Consider the following 20,632-nt stretch of genomic DNA (forward strand, 5'->3'; position numbering starts at 1 on the left):
AGACAGTAAAGCATCTGCCCACAATGCGGGACACCTGGGTTCAATCCCTGCGCCGGGAAGATCCCCTGGAGAAGGAAATGGCAACCCACTCCAGTACTCTTGCCTAGAAAATTCAATGGATGAAGGAGCCTGGTGGGCTACAGTCCATGGAATTGTAAAGAGTCAGACATGACTGAGTGGCTTCACTTTCTTTCTTTACTTTCAGTTTATAGTATTTGTGTTACAGCAGGCAAAACAAAGGCCAGAAGGCCTACACTGAAGTCAGAGAAAGGCAAGCCTCTGTAAGCACCTGTAGCTCTTGATCCTGTAACTAGTAGAGTGTTATGACCCTCTGAGAAGTTCTGAAACGGACCACAAGGAGTTACAGCTGTACAGTTGATTCATTGGAATGATCTTCAATGAACCATAGCTGTAACATAAATACTACATTCCAGCAACCTAATATAGTGGTTCTGGAACCTAGCTGCTCATCAGAATCACATGATAATATTAAAATAACTTTTAGAAACAACAGATTCTTGAGCACCACCTCATACATAATGAATCAAAATACCTGAGGGTGAGGCTCAGAAATCAGTATTTTAGAGCAGTTTCCCACATTATTTACATGTGGTCATTCCCTGCACCATTCTAATGATAAGGATCAAATAAATTATACCATAATAAATCCTACTGCTTCTCTGTAACTAAGTTTCTTCATTTGTTACAAAATAGAATTGTGTTGGTCAGTTTGGTGGCAATTGGCCACATGTGGCTATTTAAAATAAAATCAATCAACAGTTAAATACAGTTTAAAATTCAGTTCCTCATTTGCATTAGCTACATTTCATGTAGTTAATCACTACATGTGGCTAGTGGCTAAAGCATCGTAGAGTGCAGATACAGAACATTACCATCATCACAGAAAGTTCTATTGGATATCTTATTCTACCAGAAAAGAAGAAAGCCATAAAAAACTAGTGGGGTTGTACCAGAAAACTCAGGAAGCAACAGGAATAAGCCTCCATGGACAAAGATGGGATAATTTGGGCACCAGTCAGAATAATAACTGCAGTGAATAACTGTGCACTGTTGTTGATCAGTCACTTAGTGTGTCTGACTCTGTGACCCCATGGACTGAAGCACGCCAGGTTTCCCTGTCCTTCACTATCTCCTGGAGTTTGGTCATACTCACGTACGTTGCCATTGAACCATCTCATTCTTTGTTGCCCGCTTCTCCTCCTGTCCACAATCTTCCCCAACATCAGCGTCTTTTCCAATGACTTGGCTCTTTGAATCAGGTGGCCAAAGTATTGGACCTTCAGCTTCAGCATCAGTCCTTCCAGTGAATATTCAGGGTTGATTTCCTTTAGGATTGGCTGGTTTGATGTCCTTGCTGTCCAAGAGACTCACAAGAGTCTTCTTCCAGCACCACAGTTCAAAAGTATCAATTCTTCAGCACTCAGCTTTCTATATGGTCCAACTCTCACATCAGTACATGACTACTGGGAAAAAAACAACAACATAGCTTTGACTATATGGATCTTTGTTAGCAAAGTGATCTTTGTTAGCATGGATATTTAAATCCATTAATTAATTATCATACTAAAAGAAAATTCATTGGTGACTAACCGTGCTAGGGAGCCAAGTCATTATTTGAAAACTGGAAAATAAAGGATATAAAGCATTTAATCAGTAATTTCATAATGGAAAGGCATATAAATTATTGAGATATACTGAGATGCATAGCAGAAGGCCCTTTGGCAGGCCCCATGGGACTGAGTGCCTGTTGCTCTTTGCCAGAATCAACTCAACAACAAAAACATTCTAGAACTGCTTTTTCTTCCTTCCCTCTTTGCTTCCCATATCCTGCCCTTTTGTTCACTGGGATTCTCAAATAAACTGCTGTGTGCAAACTTCTCTCTCAGGCTCTGCTGTGTGGGGCAACCCAGGCTAGGACAGCATTCTAGCTCAAATTCTTGAAAGAGAATCTAACGCACTTGGCATATAGATTTGGTTGCTGGGTTGTCAGTCTACTCCTGGTCTAGCTTCCTGTAAGGGGCTGCCTCTTCCAGAGATGTAGGTGGAACTTCTTAAAGTGGAAGAATAGATGGGAAGAGATGATTATTGGAGGCGAAACCGATTAACATATCCAGCCTGCAGCTCTGCTACAGAGAGAATGACCTGTTGACCATCAGCGTCAGTATCACCTGGGAGCTTGTTAGAAATGAGGAAGACTCCCCAGGTGATTTACATGTATAAAGTAAACTTTTCTAGAAGGAGTAGTAATGATCTGGGGCAGGGCTATTTTAATGAAAGATGTCGCTTCCAAAGGTCAGTGGGAAACACATATAGGGGAAGGAGAGAGAGTACATATTATTGGAATTGGCGGGGGCGGGGGGGCAGGGGCGGGGAGCGGGCAGGGAAGCTGGGGGTTGGGGGAGGATGGAAGAGGAAAAGCAAGATCGAATCTCTCTGAAAACACTTTAAATCCATAATAGAAAGAAAGCTCTCTATGTAACTAGGTTTATACCCTGCCCCATAAATCTCAAAAGGTGGGAAAATAAAACAGTCCCCCCAAATTCTCTATGTGTTGTGGACGGACTGCAGATTAAATATTGAATCCGAGGCTTCTGCAGATTAAATATTGAATCCGAGGCTTCTGTTAGGGGTGGAGTATGTGTTTGTGAGGAAGGCAGAACCAGTCCGGGCACTCTACCCCTTCCCTCTGGAGACGCTGGACTTCACCATCCCTTCCCCACCCCCGATGTCCCTTCCCCCTCAGTTCACTATCCCCTCTTTTATGTAAGAGCCTTTACTAACAGGCATATGTTAGTCACTTAGTCATGTCTGACTCTTTGTGACCCCATGGACTTTAACCCACCAGGCTCCTCTGTCCATGGGATTCTCCAGGCAAGAATACTGGAGTGGGTTGCCATTGCCTTCTCCAGGGGATCTTCCCAACCCAGGGATCAAACCCGGGTCTCCCACACGGCAGGCAGATTCTTTATCTTCTGAGCCACCAGAGCATGGTGTACTGGTAAATGTTTAACAACTGGCTCTCCAGAAACAAATATAAAGCTCTGATTTGTACTGTTGGCCAATTTCCATAGTATAAATAGTTCTATGACTGATTGTGAACTGCCATGACATTAACTGAACATGGAGTTGGGAGATGGTACGTAGTGGCTCCAGCGCACCCCAGGAAGTAAAGGGTTGAAGGCAAAAAACGGAGTGGTTTACAGACTTCCCAGAAGTGAGGGGAGGAAAATTAAGTTGATGACAACCGGCAGTGCTGGCTTTACCTTCAGTAACTATGATTCTGAAGCATAACTATCTCCTTCAAGTCAAAGGGACTTGCCTTGTCTCCTGGGCTCCAGGCTGCAGATCTGGCCATCTGGTCCAATATGTGGCTGTTTCTTAACTCCAAGTTTATTGAGAACGTCCTCATGTTGTAGCTTTAAAAGAACCAGAAACTCAGTTGGAGAAAACGTTTGAAGGCAGCCACAATGACTTACAGTCTATATTTACCAAAACTTCTTCCGTAAACATTATCTAGGCTCTGGAATGCTCACACCCACCCTTCATGGGCACACCACGCCCTATTCTCCCCTGCCTGAGTGTAGTCCTGATGACTCCCACCCAGCTCCCTAGGTGTCACACACCCTGCTTCTCTGGCCAGAGTTCAAGCCCTCGCCTGGTTTCCTTGAATGCCATCCAAGAGTTGCATACCTGTCTTTCCTGGGAGTTTCCAGCTGGCCCGTAATTCCCTTCCCTTGGGGATGTTAGCAGGTAATGCACATCTACCTGACTTGCTGTAGACACTGGCAGGCAGCTTGAACCTCTTCCCCTGCTCACAAACACTGCCATGGGGGCTCAGTGTTGGGTCTCTCAAGGCCTGATCCAAGGGGCCCATCCTCTCTGGGCACCTCCTACCCTCCTCCTCAAGCTCCATAAACCATTGATTTCTGTTTGGTGCAGCTCTGGGCCAGCTGAGCACCCTCTCCTCACCTTTATCCACAAAGTACACAGCGGAATTTCCCATAACTGCTCTGGTTGTGTGCCTTCTTGGAAAGCATCCAATGCTAGGGATCCAGCTCATTATAGACAGCCCAAATTAAAGTTTCTTTCTTTTCTTTTTTGATCTTACTTATATGTGGCATTTTATTTTTTTTAATTTTTTTTGGGGGGGAGAGGATTTTTTCTTTTTTTTTTTTTACTTTACAATACTGTATTGGTTTTGCCATACATTGACATGAATCTGCCACGGGTGTACATGAGTTCCCAATCCTGAACCCTCTTCCCACCACCCTCCCAATATCATCTCTCTGGGTCATGTCAGTGCACCAGCCCCAAGCATCCTGTATCCTGTATCGAACCTAGACTGGCGATTTGTTTCTTACATGATAGTATACATGTTTCCATGCCATTCTCCCAAATCATCCCACCCTCTCCCTCTCCCACAGAGTCCAAAAGTCTGTTCTATACATCTGTGTCTCTTTTGCTGTCTCAAATATAGGGTTATCATTACCATCTTTCTAAATTCCATATATATGTGTTAGTATACTGTATTGGTGTTTTTCTTTCTGGCTTACTTCACTCTGTATAATAGGCTCCAGTTTCATCCACCTCATTAGAACTGATTCAAATGTATTCTTTTTAATGGCTGACTAATACTCCATTGTGTATATGTACCACAGCTTTCTTATCCATTTGTCTGCTGATGGACATCTAGGTTGCTTCCATGTCCTGGCTATTATAAACAGGGCTGCGATGAACACTGGGGTACGCACACCGAGAAAACCAGAATTGAAAGAGACACGTGTACCCCAAATTAAAGTTTTTTAACCTTTGTGATCAAATCAGTCAATCCTAAAGGAAATCAACCCTGAATATTCATTGGAAGGACTGATGCTGAAGCGCCAATACTTTGGCCACTTGATGCAAAGAGCCAAATCATTGAAAAAACTCTCATGCTGGGAAAGACTGAAGGCAAAAAGGAGAAGGGGGTGGCAGAGGATGTGATGGTTAGATGACATCACTGACTCAATGGACATGGATCTGCGCAAACTCTGAGAGAGTGCAGGACAGAGGAACCTAGTGTGCTGCAATCCATAGGGTCGCCAAGAGCTGGGCATGACTTAGTGATTGAACAACAACAAAAACAATAACCTGTATGAAAAATAATTTTTTGTAACCTTTTCTTGGGTCTTGGTGTCTAATCTAATAGACGGTGACTTTCAGGGAAGAAGCACTTCTACTAGCAGGTTAAAAGTGTTGACTTTTTCCAGCCCTAATATCTGTTTGAAATGTAACAGCTTGTTGTTCCCCTCCCCAGGTGCATGCACCTTCATCTTTAGGCTTATGGTTTAGTTTTTATTTCTTCTAGAATAGAGACAGAAACAGTGGAAGTTCCCACATCTCTAATTATCAGAGCAGGGACCTCTTCTCTGAACAAGATTTCTTTTCCAGTCACCCAAAGCAGCCACTGCTACAGCTAAGTCACTTCAGTCATGTCTGACTCTGTGTGACCCCATAGACGGCAGCCCACCAGGCTCCCTCGTCCCTGGGATTCTCCAGGCAGGAACACTGGAGCGGGTTGCCATCTCCTTCTCCAATGTATGAAAGTGAAAAGTGAAAGTGAAGTTGCTCAGTTGTGTCCGACCCTCAGCAACCCCATGGACTGCAGCCCACCAGGCTCCTCCGTCCATGGGATTTTCCAGGCAAGAGCACTGGAGTGGGGTGCCATTGCCTTCTCCGGAAGCAGCCACTAGTTGGGTTTATTCCTTTTAATTCTCTCTCTCTGCATAATGTTTTCTCTTCAGTTCAGTTCTGTTCAGTCGCTCAGTCATGTCCGACTCTTTGCAACCCCGTGAATTGCAGCACGCTAGGCCTCCCTGTCCATCACCAACTCCTGGAGTTCACTCAAACTAATGTCCATCGAGTTTGTGATGCCATCCAGCCATCTCATGCTCTGTCATCCCCATTCTCCTCCTGCCCCCAATCCCTCCCAGCATCAGAGTCTTTTCCAATGAGTCAACTCTTCACATCAGGTGGCCAAAGTATTGTAATTTCAGCTTTAGCATCAGTCCTTCCAAAGAAATCCCAGGGCTGATCTCCTTTAGAATGGACTGGTTGGATCACCTTGCAGTCCAAGGGACTCTCAAGGGTCTTCTCCAACACCACAGTTCAAAAGCATCAATTCTTCAGCGCTCAGCTTTCTTCACAGTCTAACTCTCACATCCATACATGACTACTGAAAAAACCATAGCCTTGACTAGACGGACCTTTGTTGGCAAAGTAATGTCTCTGCTTTCCAATATGCTATCTAGGTTGGTCATAACTTTCCTTCCAAGGAGTAAGCATCTTTTATTTTCATGGCTGCAATCACCATCTGCAGTAATTTTGGAGCCCCCCAAAATAAAGTCTGACACTATTTCCACTGTTTCCCCATCTATTTGCCATGAAGTGATGGGACCGGATGCCATGATCTTTCTTTTCTGAATGTTGAGCTTTAAGCCAACTTTTTCACTCTCCTCTTTCACTTTCATCAAGAGGCTTTTTTATGAGCACATAAACCCTTTCTTCCAGAGTCAAGGCCAGCTTACATGATGAAGAACAGTTGACTCTGAGGGAAGCACTGCAAGTGGTGCCGTGAACTTACCACAGTTTGGGTGGCTTTCCAGGTTGGCGGAGGCACCAGGGTCAGAGGTCAATGGAGAACCTTACTTTACCCTTTGAGCGTTCCATTTAGATCGAAGGTTAAAGGACTCCAGACTAAAAACTGCCTCTAATTCAAGCTCAAGTTACGCAGGAAAGAGTCCCAGCTTCTGCTGTTAGACACGAGAGGCTGACCGTGGAGCATCCTTGACCTCTCTCTGCCTCCCAGCAGTCCCGAGAACTGGGGTCCAGTGTGTCTTCTAACTCCTCACAGAGGTTACTCCTGTGAGGCGCCTGCTGAGTTTGCAAGGACACAAAAATGGAAGTGCCTGAGGGGAGAGTTTCTTCCAAAGTTCTTGGGTGTCAAAGAAATGAATATATCAGATGACTCTGAAAGAAACGGTGGAAGAGATCAACATTGTAAGCACCTAGGAGATCAGACTGTCCGAGTGGCTTGGTTCAAGAGGAGACAGAAGGCAGAGCAGAGACAGTTCTGCACTGGAATTGCCAGCATTACGAGCAAGGTTTCAGGAAACTTATCAGGGAAGGTTAACTTGAATGGGCACTAATGAATTGATGACTCAGATCCAGTAACAGGTAAGACTGTAACAACCAAAGGCAAAGGGAGGTGAGATGTCACGTAATTATAACATCTCCTAGGGACTGGCACTGGGCTACAGGATGGGATTGGTTGTCCCCTGCCCAGTGAGCAAATGATCAGGTATTTAACTAAAACGTGGACCGTGAATATGCCCAGAATTGTTAATGCATGCACTTGAATCCTTTAGCTCTCTCTCTTATCGAAGACTTTCTTTGGATAAAGGACTAAACTAGATATGGGCAGATCTTAAAAATGCATTAGACTGGGGCTACTTGAACCTTGTGTATTGTAGGTACTCAGAAAATGGCTTATTGATTATAATGTGATAAGACTCATCCCTGTCATGGGGGGCTATGGCCGTGGTCTTTAAAGAGTGAACGATAGTGACACATATTCAGAAAATCCCACAATAGTCCACAGATGGGCTACCTCTCTGCTAGGACAGGGCTTCACCTGCTTATCCCCAAATGCACAAAGGTTGAGTGTTTCCTCAGCCTTAGGAGAGGTAAGACATAGCACCAAGCATTAATCTAACTCTTGGAATCAGGCTCAAGGGGTCAGTTGTGTGTATTAACATATATCTTAAAATCAGGAAAGCAGCCTTTCCCTCATCCTCCTCGTTTCCAAAAATATCTTTCTGAGACATTCTCTATTGTTTTCCCAGTGCAGTTAGGTCAAAGTTTGCCTTATAAGGAATTTCACGGTTTTGAGAGCTCTCCCTATAGGAAGTTTTTCCTGCTGTTCTGCCTGAGTTGCCTTCTGCTTAATTTTAGTTCATTATGTTTTTAAAGACAGGGAGGGCTTTATGGGGCAAAAGGCCCAGTCATCGTGGGAAGAATGAATCATTTCAAGAACAGCGAGATGGGGGGAAGGCCAAGGCAGCTGAGGGCAGGAAGTTGGGGGTGGATGTGTGACTGGGAACAGCATCACAAGTCTCTCTTTTCTTCTGTTACTCCCACTAGGGGGTGCCCAGCATCCCAGGAGAATCACTATTACTAGGAAGCTGAGGTTGGAGGGGCATCTCCTCCTAATACAGAAGGGTACCAGCTGACCCAGGTTTCCTGCCTCTCTGTCCTGATCTGAGAAGAGATCCGGAGGTGGGGCATAGGGAGTTGGGGGGTAGGGGTTGGATGGGTGGTATCAGATTAAAGACACTAAGAAGGGGATGACAGAGGATGAGATGGTTGGATGGCATCACCGACTTGATGGACATGAGTTTGAGCAAGCTCTGGGAATTGATGTTGGACAGGGAAGCCTGGCGTGCTGAAGTCCATGGGGTCGCAAGCAAAGAGTCGGCCACAACTGAGCAACTGAACTGAAACTGAATGCCTCTCAGGCATTTGAGGAGTCTCTTTCCTTGGAAACCTCTGGGGCTATCCTGAGTTCTCTAGAACCTAAGGGTCTTAAAGTCATTGGTTGGAGTGATTATGGACCAGAAAAGTCCTCCTGAGCCCAGGAGAAGTGGTGATATTTCACCTCTGGGGGATAGGGAAGTTGTGATAAGAAATGACCAGGACTGAGGGACTGGTTGCAGATCAGGGATGGAATAAAAATAAAAAATGAGGTGAGATTCTGAAATAGAGTAGGTAACAGGTATGGATGAAGATCATGGAGAGGTGATGGTATTTTGAGGGTCTCAAAACATCTAGGCCATCAGAATGGTCACAGCATAACTTTAGTTGTGAATGGCTTTGTGAAAAGAAAATGGAACTTGCACTTTAGATGTGAATTCAGATTTCAGCTCAGGCATTCAGTAGCCATATGGCTTTGGCAATTTAGGGAAGTTATCTCTTTTAATTTATTTTGTTATTGAAGTGTAGTTGAATTACAATCTTGTGCAACATCTTTAATCCTTAATTTTCTCATCTTCAAAATGAGACTAACGATACTAGGACTATTTGAGAATTTTAAAGATAGAAAGGCATATAAAGCACTGAATAAATCTAATCTTTTCCCTTTTCCTCTTTCCTGTTTGGAAATGATTGGGGGCAAGGAAGAGCTTCCCCAGTGGCTCAGCTATAAAGAATCTGCCTACAAGTTAGGAGCCACAGGAGATGTGGGTTCCATCCCTGGGTCGGGAAGATCCCCTGGAGTAGGGCATGGCAACCCACTTCAGTATTCTTGCCTGGAGAATTCCATGGAGAGGAGTCTGGTGGGCTTCAGTCCGTAGGGCCACAAAGAGGAACGACTGAAGTGACTTAGCACGCACACATGCATAAGTCAAGGAAAGATGTATCTGTTACTTTGGTTCTTGTCCTGAGATGTAGGATATCAGGACTGCAGCCCTGCGGTCAGAAGATCCTCCCTGGCTTCTGTGGTTTTCTGACCACAGGTACTTCAGTGAATACTCAGGGTACGCTGTAGAAGGCCTACCCTCTTTGACCCTTTGGACAAATCCTCATACTCTTTGGGCTTTTCAGCCATAATTTAGAAAACAGCCTCCAAATAAATTTCCTGAGGCCTTCAGTCTTGGAGAATTAAACTTTCTCGTCTGAAGCCTCGCAGAGCACCAAAGCCTCGCCTGGAATCCAGGTGCAATGTTCTCTTGTATTAGCAGTTAATCCATGTTAATATGATAATGATTCACTATTATTTTCAGCACGGTTTTCCAAAATATGGGCCACAGACCACTTGTACCAGCATCAGCAGGTGGGCTTGATAGAAAATGCAGGTCCCCGGCCTCCTGCCAGACCTGTGCAATCAGACTCTCTAAAGTTAAAAAGTAAAAGCTTAGAAAGTTAACCAGTCCCTCGTTACACTTTTATGAAAATGCTATGAAAACATAAGGCCTTAGTCATCCAGAATCTCCTTTGTGGAGGAAAACTGGAGCCCTTGGGCAGATTTCTGGTTGCTTCAAAAATCACACCTTAGAGATGTTTCTGACCCTGCTTAGTTACAGGGCCAACTCTGTCCTTAGCCGCTTATTCACTTCCCCCGGAACTTTCTAAACGCTGGAAACATTGCCATGAAGGTCAGAGACCATTTCTGTGGATACCCGACGAGACAGTGTGATTCAGAAAGTTGACTTTGCTTCAGTCCTAAGCCACAGTGCTAGCCTGGTCAAGGCAGTGGGAGAGGGGAGGGGGTTCTGGCTTTTGCTTCTGGGGATGGGGGAGGAGGCCCCCGGAAGAAAGGCTGATCACCAGCTGCCACTTTCTTTATGTTGACAGGGCTCTTGCTGCTGGTGTAGCTGTGCTTATACTGAGGGTTGGGGCAAAAATGAGCCCTTCCTCCAAAGTTGTGAACTCTGATCTCTTAGTCTAGAGAGAGATGAGTTGTGGACATTGAACAGACTCCAGGAGCTTCCTCCTGACAACAAGCACTGCATGAGTTGGCTTTTCAGAGGGAACTTGTGACTTTGGATCACTCTGGAGAGACAAGCCTTTTTTGGACTTAGAGAAACAGCAGTGGCAGCAGCTTATGCATTAAAGTTCTGACCAGCTCTTATAGCCTTTTGAGTGAGAGGGTTCTACCTTGACCTCTGGGTGTCCCTGCACTGCAGAAACACAGTGGCTGTTCAGGGCATACTGGGAGCTGTGGGTAAATTTTCCAAGGAGTCACATCAGCTTCAGAGTGCCCAAAATGAGCATAAACATGCTGCCAGGAAGACAGTCAGTGGTACCATAAATCTTTTGGGGAACAAAGTAGCAAATGAACATTAGTGAAATAAAACAAGACAGGTCATGGTGGTGTAGCTGATGTCACTGTCCTCAGCACCTAACTGCAGGTCAGGGGATGGGGTGACCAGTTGGAGCTGGTTTCAGCCTCTTTCCAAGAGAGGCTGCATCCCTCCCTGAACAGAACACTGGTGGTAAAGGGCTCTCCTCTTTATAAAAGGATGAAGCATCCTTTGCATCCTTCCCAGTTTATTCCTTCCCTTTTTATTTTCCAGGAAACAAGAGGATTCATCTGACTTAACTGGAGATGGCTCCCTTTCCTAATTTTTGTTCCATTTCTGAAGCTTCCGCCCTGCAGGGCTCAGCGTGAGCAGACAGGAACATGGGAAGAGGCAACCACCCGAGAGGTACCAGTTCCCAGAGGCAGAGCGGCCCCTTTGCTGGGCCTGGGCAAAGAAAACTCCCCACCTCTTTCTTGTATTCAATGGGTTTTTGCTGAACCTGGAAAGGAAGTAAATTCCAAAGGGAGGAAGTGACCCAGAGACCATAACAATATGTGAAAAGCCAAGCCGGTACTTCCGTGGCTTTATTTCAAACTATTCTAATCTGTGTCCCAGGAAGCCTAACCCATTACCAGATGGAAATCTGTTTCCAGACGCCTCTGGGCATCTGCCACTCCCGGCTGGTGACATTTGCACGTTTCAAGAAGGCAGACCTGTCCTGATAGCTTCAAACTTCCAGAGAGGGGCAACCCCAGGAGGGTCCTCAGGTCTTTGGCTGGGAGCACCGACCATCTGATGTGCTTCGTCATAGCTGAATTGTTGCTGGCCCCCAGCCTAGAACACTGGCATGCCTAGTTTGTTCTTGAAGACTCGCAGGATCTGAAATCAAAAAGCCCTGTCGTGCCAGAAAAAGCTGGCTGCCTTGCTGGCCGCCTAATCCCTTCCCACCAGGCTTCCCTAAAGAAACCGATGAGTCAGGAAGGAAGAAAGCGTATCTGAGGGAGAGCTGGGTTGGACTGGTCTCTCTCATTGCTTCTGAAAATTCCTCCTGTTTTGCAATGTGGGTGACGTTTGGCGATTCGGTTGTGCTTTTCCTGTGTCTTCCCCTATCATCTCTCTCTTCCAGGAACATTTAATTTACCACTTGTGAAATTGTTAAGGGAAGCACACTGATTGAAACGGCCCACCCTGGCCAGGCACCATAATAACTATTTGCATGAGTTGTTTTATGACAGGAGATCTTGATAAGGAATACGGAACTAATAAGCCACCACCAACCGGAAGAGTTCGGGAAAGGTTGAAAGGAGACACCGCGTTCCCATCCACTTCCCAGAATCGCTCTTGCTAGCATCCATCTTGGCTGAGCATGCGTGTGCCACCAGGAAAGACTCTGAATCAGAATGATTGGCCAAAGACCACCCGGAAACTAATCCCATCACCATAAAACCCGAGCCTGCAGCCACGTGGCAGAGCAGTTCTCCTGGGTTCCCTTACCCTCCTGCTCTCCACCCGGGTGCCCTTTCCCAATAAAATCTCTTGCTTTGTCAGCACGTGTCTCCTAGGACAATTCTTTTCCAAGTGTTAGACAAGAGCCCAGTTTCGGGCCCTGGAAGGCGTCCCCTTTCCTGTAATAAAATCAGCTCGGCAAAAGCAGGAGTCCCTCTGATGGGGAGTTAGTCAGTGTTGTAAAGAAGTTTTCACTTTACTTTTGTCCCCGGGAGCAGGGTAAGAAAAACTTCCCACCATGACTCCTAGATGGAACCGTTGTTTACTTGCTTTGTTCTGGCCCCAGGGCCTCTGCTTTTCCTGGGCTTTTAATTTTTACTGAGCACCATCCATCAGTCTTCCCATGGGTTTTAAACACAGTGACTTCTGGGATACTTGCTTCAAACAGTTATCCTGCTAATCCCCTCCCCTAGTAATCAGACCCTGATGCTGGGAAAGATTGAAGGCGGGAGGAGAAGGGGATGACAGAGGATGAGATGGTTGGATGGCATCACCAATTCGATGGACATGAGTTTGAGTGAACTCCGGGGGTTGGTGATGGACAGGGAAGCCTGGTGTGCTGCAGTCCATGGGGTTGCAAAGAGTCAGACACAACTGAGCGACTGAACTGAACTGAACTGAGTAATCAGAGACTAGCCATAGTTGAATTGATAATATGCCTAAATCTTTCAGCACTTTTGAAATGTTAAACAGATTAAAGGATAAAGAATACAATATATTTGTTGACCTCTGGTTTATAGAAAATCTCCAGCAAGAAAAGAAGCGGAGAGTTCAACATCAGGTGGGGGGAATGGAGAGCAGCAGTGAAGGGCACTGCTCTCCTTGTTCTGACATCAGATACCTGTCCTGGAGTCCCAGTGGCTCTGAGCCATCTATCTACAATTGTGTGCTGTTTCTTATGAAAGTGGTTTTAAATAGTATATTCTGATAAGCTTGGATTTATCCTTGGAGAGGGAATGTATTTTCCATTACAAGACAGTAGCTTAATGTCAGAGGTACTCTGTATCAACTATCTGAAGGTAGTAATGAACAGTAGATAAGAGAACAGGGGGTCTTCCTAAAAAGGAGGGAGGGGGCGGAGAGAGAGAGACAGAGACAGAGAAAGAAAAGTCTTTTTCGTTGTTGCCAGGAAGACACAGTCTTGTAGCGAGTATAAGATATATGAGTCTCTCTCTTTCTCCCCTTTCCTCTGCTGATGGAGAAGGAGCCAGGAAAAGCTAGAAACAGGAGACAGAGGGAGGCCATCCCTTCAACTGTTAATAGCAGCCAAATAGGGTAAATAGTTCATATTTATGATGATGATGACAACTGTGATGATGAAGAGAACATTTTGACCCAGATGAAAAAAAAACAAAGACTGTTGATTTCAAGCTATGCTTAAGTCCTACGTATTCCTGTTAGAGCCTCTTATATGATCCAAGGGACAGGAATTTAGGATGAATGAAATAAATATAATTGGATAGAAAAGTCATGATTGGAATAAAATGTGATTGAGAATGGTTAAAAAAAATAGAAGTTACCAAATTCTACCTATTTTTGTACTGCTTTCAGTCTTGAGTGGTCTGTTAAAAGATAACATGATGAGTTAAAAACTGTATTCTTTTTTTTTTTTTAGTTATAATAGACACATAATATTATGTTGGTTTCAGGTATAACCCTGTTTATTTAACTTATTTGCTGAGTACATCATGAGAAACGCTGGACTGGATGAAGCACAAGCTGGAATCAAGATTGCCAGGAGAAATACCAATACCCTCAGATATGCAGATGACACCACCCTTATGGCAGAAAGTGAAGAAGAACTAAAGAGCCTCTTGATGAAAGTGAAAGAGGAGAGTGAAAAAGTTGGCTTAAAGCTCAACATTCAGAAAACAAAGATCATGGCATCTGGTCCCATCACTTCATGGGAAATAGATGGGGAAACAGTGGAAACAGTGTCAGACTTTATTTTTCTGGGCTCCAAAATCACTGCAGATGGTGATTGCAGCCATGAAATTAAAAGATGCTTGCTCCTTGGAAGGAAAGCTATGACCAACCTAGATAGCATATTGAAAAGCAGAGACATTACTTTGCCAACAAAGGTCCGTCTAGTCAAGGCTATGGTTTTTCCAGTGGTCATGTATGGATGTGAGAGTTGGACTATAAAGAAAGCTGAGTGCCAAAGAATTGATGCTTTTGAACTGTGGTGTTGGAGAAGACTCTTGAGAGTCCTTTGGACTGCAAGGAGATGCAACCAGTCCATCCTAGAGGAGATCAGTCCTGGGTGTTCTTTGGAAGGACTGATGTTGAAGCTGAAACTCCAGTACTTTGGCTACCTGATGCGAAGAGCTGACTCATTTGAAAAGATCCTGATGCTGAGAGGGATTGGGGGCAGGAGGAGAAGGGGAGGACAGAAGATGAGATGGTTGGATGGCATCAGGAACTCAATGGACATGAGTTTGGGTAAACTCTGGGAGTTGATGATGGACAGAGAGGCCTGGTGTGCTGCGATTCAGGGGTCACAAAGAGTCAGGCACGACTGAGCGACTGAACTGACTGACTGATACAGTATAATGGTTCGATATTTGTATATATTACAAAGTGATCACCATACGTCTAGTTAAAACCATCACCATACATAGCTACAAATTTTTTTTTCTCTTGTGACGAACACTTTTGTTTTTGGCCACACTACACACTACATGCCATGTGGGATCTTCCAGGACCACACCACACAGCATGCAGGACCCACCAGGGAACAAGCCTAACCACTGGGCCACCAAGGATGAAAGCTTTTAAGATCTACTCCCTTAGCAACTTTCAAATATGCAATAAAGTATTATTAGCTATACATTATATACCCATGACTTACTTATTTTATAACTGGCAGTTTGTACCTTTTGACCTCCTTCACCCATTTTGTACCCCCTCACCACCACCCATCTGTTCTCTGTATCTATTTATGAGCTCAAGTTTAAAACTGCACTTTTATTTAAATGTATAACAGAGCAGAAGATTTTGTTACCCTCTCTGAGACATATATTTGGGATGTCTGGCCACTGGGGACCTTCTCATCCTCTACAGGCTTTACCAGAAATCAAGAACAGAGGAGGAAATACACAGTGTATTGAGTGCTAGCAGTGAAAGGCCAGAGTTCTGACAGTATGTGTTATATTCTGTTTAATCCCAGGTTTAGCAGAGGTAATTGCTAGACATTTAAAATGGATGATTATATTTTACAAATGGGAGACTAGAATAAAAAATTGAAAAAGAATAGAGTCAAGAATTCCAGACTCTGTGCTAGGTGCCCAGGACACCGCCACAAACTCATGGAGGTTCTGTGGTGTAGGTTAAATGTCAAGGGTGATGCTTGACATCTGTTGGCCACCAGGTGAACTACTTGGTCAAGGTTGTTCAGGGTTTCAACATTAGATTGTGCTGCACTCCTTTCAAAGATATCTTTGGGTTTTCAGCAGCTGTTATAAAATGAGAGTAGTAAGTAAAAATCAGTGTGAACAAGAGGTGAATAAGTGGTGGTGTCTAAACAGCTTCCAAGGTTTGAGAAGATGTTCGGTGACCAATTGTCATACATATCCTTTTATAAATAACTGTGGTTAAGAATAAAATTAAAATATTTTTTCTTTCAAATTATGGCTATTATTTTTTTCAAACAGCTAAGTTGTTGGGACCTTCCTATTGGATAAATGAAATTTATGGTGGGTGTTTTTTTTTTTTTTTGGCCCAGGATATCTGTGAAAAAATTAATGAGACACTAAGATGCCATGAATTGGGAAAGTTTGGGAACCTCAGGATTAGAGCAATACAAGTTGTCTCAATGGGCGAAGATGGATTTTAATGACTTAGGCTCAATGGTGAGTATAGAAAAGTGATTCTATTTTTTTCCCCTAGACTATCCAGGGAACTGCTCATAGTAGTTCCCCTGTGGAAACAGGAACATTCTTAGTCTGAAGGGTTTTTATTAATGGAACTATTTGGTAGACTATTAAAAAGTTGTCTTATACAATGATTCTCAAACTATCTTTCAATCTGTCATAGACTATGTGATAAATTGTGGTAACTTGGCTGGGCCAGGGAGCCCAGATATTTGGCCAAACATTATTCTAGATGTTTCAGTGAAGGTGATTTTTTAGATGAGATTGACAACTAAATCAGTAGTTGAGTAGAGCAGAATGTCTCTCTAATATGGGTGGGCCTTATCCAATCAGTTGAAGGCCTTAACAGAACAAAGACTGAACTTCCCTGAGCAAGAAGGAATTCTATATATATAAACACACACACACACACACACACATTCTGTTGGTTCTGTTTCTCTGGAGAACTCTAATACAGATTGATCCTTTTAAAAAATGCAATAAAAGTAAACTTCTAGGAAATCAATCATATGCTTAAATACTGTAAAAATGTTAAATTGTTATGCAACCTTCTAAATGCTTAATTCAGTTGCCATATTTAGTTTGTCTGATTAATAATAACAGTCTGTTTTGTAAATAAGTTCATTTGTATCATTTTTAGATACCACAAATAGTGATATCCTGTAATAATTGTCTTTCTTCGTCTGACTTACTTCACTTAGTATAATAATCTCTAGGTCCATCTATGTTCTGAAGATGATGTTATTTTAATCTTTTTTACAGCTGAGTATTATTCCACTGTACATAAATATACATCTTTATCCATTCATCTGTAGATGGACATTTAAATTGCTTCCATGTCTTGGCTATTGTAAACAGTGCTGTAATAAACATTAAGGTGCATGTATCTTTTTGAATGATAACCTTCTCCAGATATATGCCCAGGAGTGGGATTGCTGGATCATATGGTAACTCTATTTTTTGTTTTTTAAGGAACCTTCATATTGTTCTCCATAGTGGCTGTACCAGTTGACATTCCCGTGAACAGTATAGGAAGTTTCTGTTTCTCCACACCCTCTTCAACATTTATTATTTGTACTTTTTGATGATGGCCATCCTGACCAGTATGAGGTTATATTTTACTGTAGTTTTGATTTGCATTTCTCTAATAATTAGCGATGTTGAGTATCTTTTCATGTGCCTGTTAGCCATCTGTTTGTCTTTGGAGAAATGTCTATTTAGGTCTTCTGCCCATTTTTGATTGGGTTGTTTCTTTGATATTGAGGAGGAGAGGGATAAATTAGGAATTTTGGATTAACAGATACACACTGTACATATCTATATATAAAGCAGATAAATAACAAGGCCCTACTGTATAGTACAGGGAATGATATTCAATATTTTATTATAACCTATAATGGAAAAATAATCTGAAAAAATATATTCTTATATGTGTGTATAATAAGTGTTTCTCAGGTGGCTCAGTGGTAAAGAATTTGCCTGCCAGTTCCGGAGATGCAAGAGATCAGTGTTTAATTCCTGGGTCGGGAAGATTCCCTGGAGGAGGAAATGGCAAACCACTCTAGTATTCTTGCCTAAAAAATTCCGTGGACAGAGGAACCTGGCAGGCTACAGTCTATGAGCTCAGTCAGACATAATATTATATATATTCTTTTTGTATATAAATATATATATAACTGAATTACTTTGTTGTATACCTGAAACTAACACAACGTTGTAAATCAACTCTACTTTAGTTTAAAAGAAAGTAAAGGAAAAAAAAGGTGGATGTTAAAAACTGTACTTTATAAATAAGTCACATTTTGTAAATAAAATCTTCATGGAAATAAAAGAAACTACTGGCAGAAAAGACTCCATGGATGGGTGACTCAAAGCCCCCCTCTCAAAAAAAAGAATTTGTGGGACACACTTTCTGTAGCATTGAGCTCATAAAAATGTTACTGTATCCAGGTGTGTGTGTGTGTACTTGCTTGCTCAGTCATGTCTGACTGAGCAGCCGCATGGACTGTAGCCTGCCAGTCTCCTCTGTCCATGGAGTTTTCCAGGCAAGAACACTGGAGCAGGTTCCCACTTCCTTCTCTGGGGATCTTGCTGACCTAGGCATTGAACTGGCATCTTTTGCATCTCCTGCATCAGCAGGTGGATTCTTTACCACTAGTGCCACCTGGGAAGCCCATATATAACCGCACATGCACACACGTATTTATTTACTTTTTATTTTGAACTAATTTTAAATTTACTGAAAAGTTGTAGAACTGGTACAGAGCTTTGCTGTATATACCTGAGTTTCCCAATTTTAACATCTCTACAAACCAAGTGCAATTTTCCAAATGAAGACATCAACACTGGTACCAAACTATTAACTAAACTTCAGAGCTTAAGTTTCACCAGATATATATTTAAATAGTGAGGTCACTACTCTAGGATGTGCAACTTTAGTGTACTGCGTCAGAAGATTTTTGCAGAATGGGTTGAAACTGTTGCTTTGCTTGAAGATCAGCCAGCTGAGAATAGAACAGTTTGACAGCAACTGTGGATTGTTCTATAGAAGAACATACAAACCACAAACCTCAGTTAAAAACATCGCATATATTGATAGAGCCAATACCACAGTTCCTAAGCTTAACGATCATTACTGCCAGAAATAACAAATACTTTTGTATTTAGAGAGGTTCAGTTCAGTTGCTCACTCATGTCCAACTCTTTGCAACTCCATGAACTGCAGCACGCCAGGCCTCCCTGTCCATCACCAACTCCCAGAGTTCACCCAAACCCATGTCCATTGAGTCGGTGATGCCATCCAGCCATCTCATCCTCTGTTGTCCCCTTCTCCTCCTGCCCCCAATCCCTCCCAGCATCAGGGTCTTTTCAAGTGAGTCAGCTCTCCACATCAAGTGGACAAAGTATTGGAGTTTCAGCTTCATTATCAGTCCCTCCAGTGAACACCCAGGACTGGTCTCCTTTAGGATGGACTGGTTGCATCTCCTTGCAGTCCAAGGGACTCTCAAGAGTCTTCTCCAACACCACAGTTCAAAAGCATCAATTCTTTGGCACTCAGCCTTCTTTATAGTCCAACTCTCACATCCATACATGACCACAGGAAAAACCGTAGCCTTGACTAGACGGACTTTTGTTGGGAAAGTAATGTCCTGCTTTTTAGAGAGGTTAGTCACAAAATGCTTGAATGTGAATCTGAAATGGCATGCATGTTTTGCCAAGTGGTTGTCTTCTCTCTTCTGTAAAGTCTTTTATGACCTTTCATAGGTAGAACCCACTGTAATGGCTTTTGGGGCCTTACTGTGACTTCACAGAAGTCTGTCGTGGTACCAGTAACAGTCACCATTAATATAATTTGGGTAGGTACCTGCTAAACTGTGAGGTACTTGTGGGCATCGGTGTGTCTTGCTCACACTGATAGCTCAGTGCCTGGCCTAACGCCTGAAGCATAGCAAGCCTGCAACACATGCTCACTAAAGAGAGGAAGAAACTAATCAAACACACAACACATTCATATCAACGTTTCTTCACCTGTTGGAAAAATAGCCTGTGTGTGTGTGCTTGGCTGCTCAGTCATGTCCTACTCTCTGCAGGCCCACCAGGCTCCTCTGTCCATGGAATTTTCCAGGCAAGAGTACTGGAGCGGGTTGCCGTTTCCTCCTCCAGGGGATCTTTCGCTCTCAGGGATCAGACGGGTGTCTCTTGCATCTCCCGCCTTGGCAGGAGGATTCTTTACCACTATGCCACCTGGGAAGCCCTAACTCAAAATTATTCTAGAGAAAAAGACAATACCGCAGGTGCATTTAAAAGGAAAAGCTTACAAGGGCCTTGTGGTTGAGAAACAGGCTTTGAATGCCAGGTATGACCTACAGACTGAATAAAGAATATCGCTGTTGCAAATAACACAAATATCTGATGCTGACTCACTTATTCCATAAATGGATTTTTCTCTGAAGGTAATTTTATCCACCTCAGTAAAACCCGATTTCCACTTAGACTGATGTGTTATTAATAATTATCATAACTATTCAGCATTTCTGCAGTATGTGTTTTAAAGTGTTATGTTCCTCATTCTTAATGAGCTATGCAGACAGAAGTAATGAAAGGTAATCTAGTGTCACATGCAGCTGGTATTCATTACATTGTGAGTGACTGATTCATTACTGAACTCAGTTAGGGACAGGTAGCTGCAAGCTTATAGGAGAGAGCCTCTCTCACTTGTACATGGAGGAAGTGTGGGGAGTGGGGGAGGGTGGGGAGTAAGGGGCAGGCAGAGACTAGAGAGGGAAGGATGTAGGAGTTCCTCCCAGATGGGAACAGAGCAGCCTTCGGAATCCCTGACCCACTTCAGCAATCCGCAAGGCACTCTGGGATTACAGACAGAGAGTGTTTGTTTGC

The 20,632-nt window shown here is 43.4% G+C and overlaps 1 long non-coding RNA gene across 2 annotated transcripts in view; it reads left to right on the forward strand.

Annotated features, from left to right (window-relative positions):
- Positions 1 to 6,624: 6,624 nt before the first annotated feature.
- The window catches only part of LOC120851702, a 28,856-nt gene continuing 14,848 nt past the window's right edge, over positions 6,625 to 20,632 (forward strand). The window contains exons 1-3 of one of the 2 annotated variants that reach the window (XR_005718392.1): positions 6,625 to 7,236; positions 11,133 to 11,264; positions 15,429 to 16,216. This is a non-coding gene — a long non-coding RNA (uncharacterized LOC120851702). The remainder of the gene's footprint in view (positions 7,237 to 11,132; positions 11,265 to 15,428; positions 16,217 to 20,632) is intronic. The other variant, XR_005718393.1, reaches the window with a different exon arrangement.

The sequence above is a fragment of the Oryx dammah genome, unplaced genomic scaffold (assembly GCF_014754425.2).
Source record: "Oryx dammah isolate SB20612 unplaced genomic scaffold, SCBI_Odam_1.1 HiC_scaffold_25, whole genome shotgun sequence".
Taxonomy (NCBI): Eukaryota; Metazoa; Chordata; class Mammalia; order Artiodactyla; family Bovidae; genus Oryx; species Oryx dammah.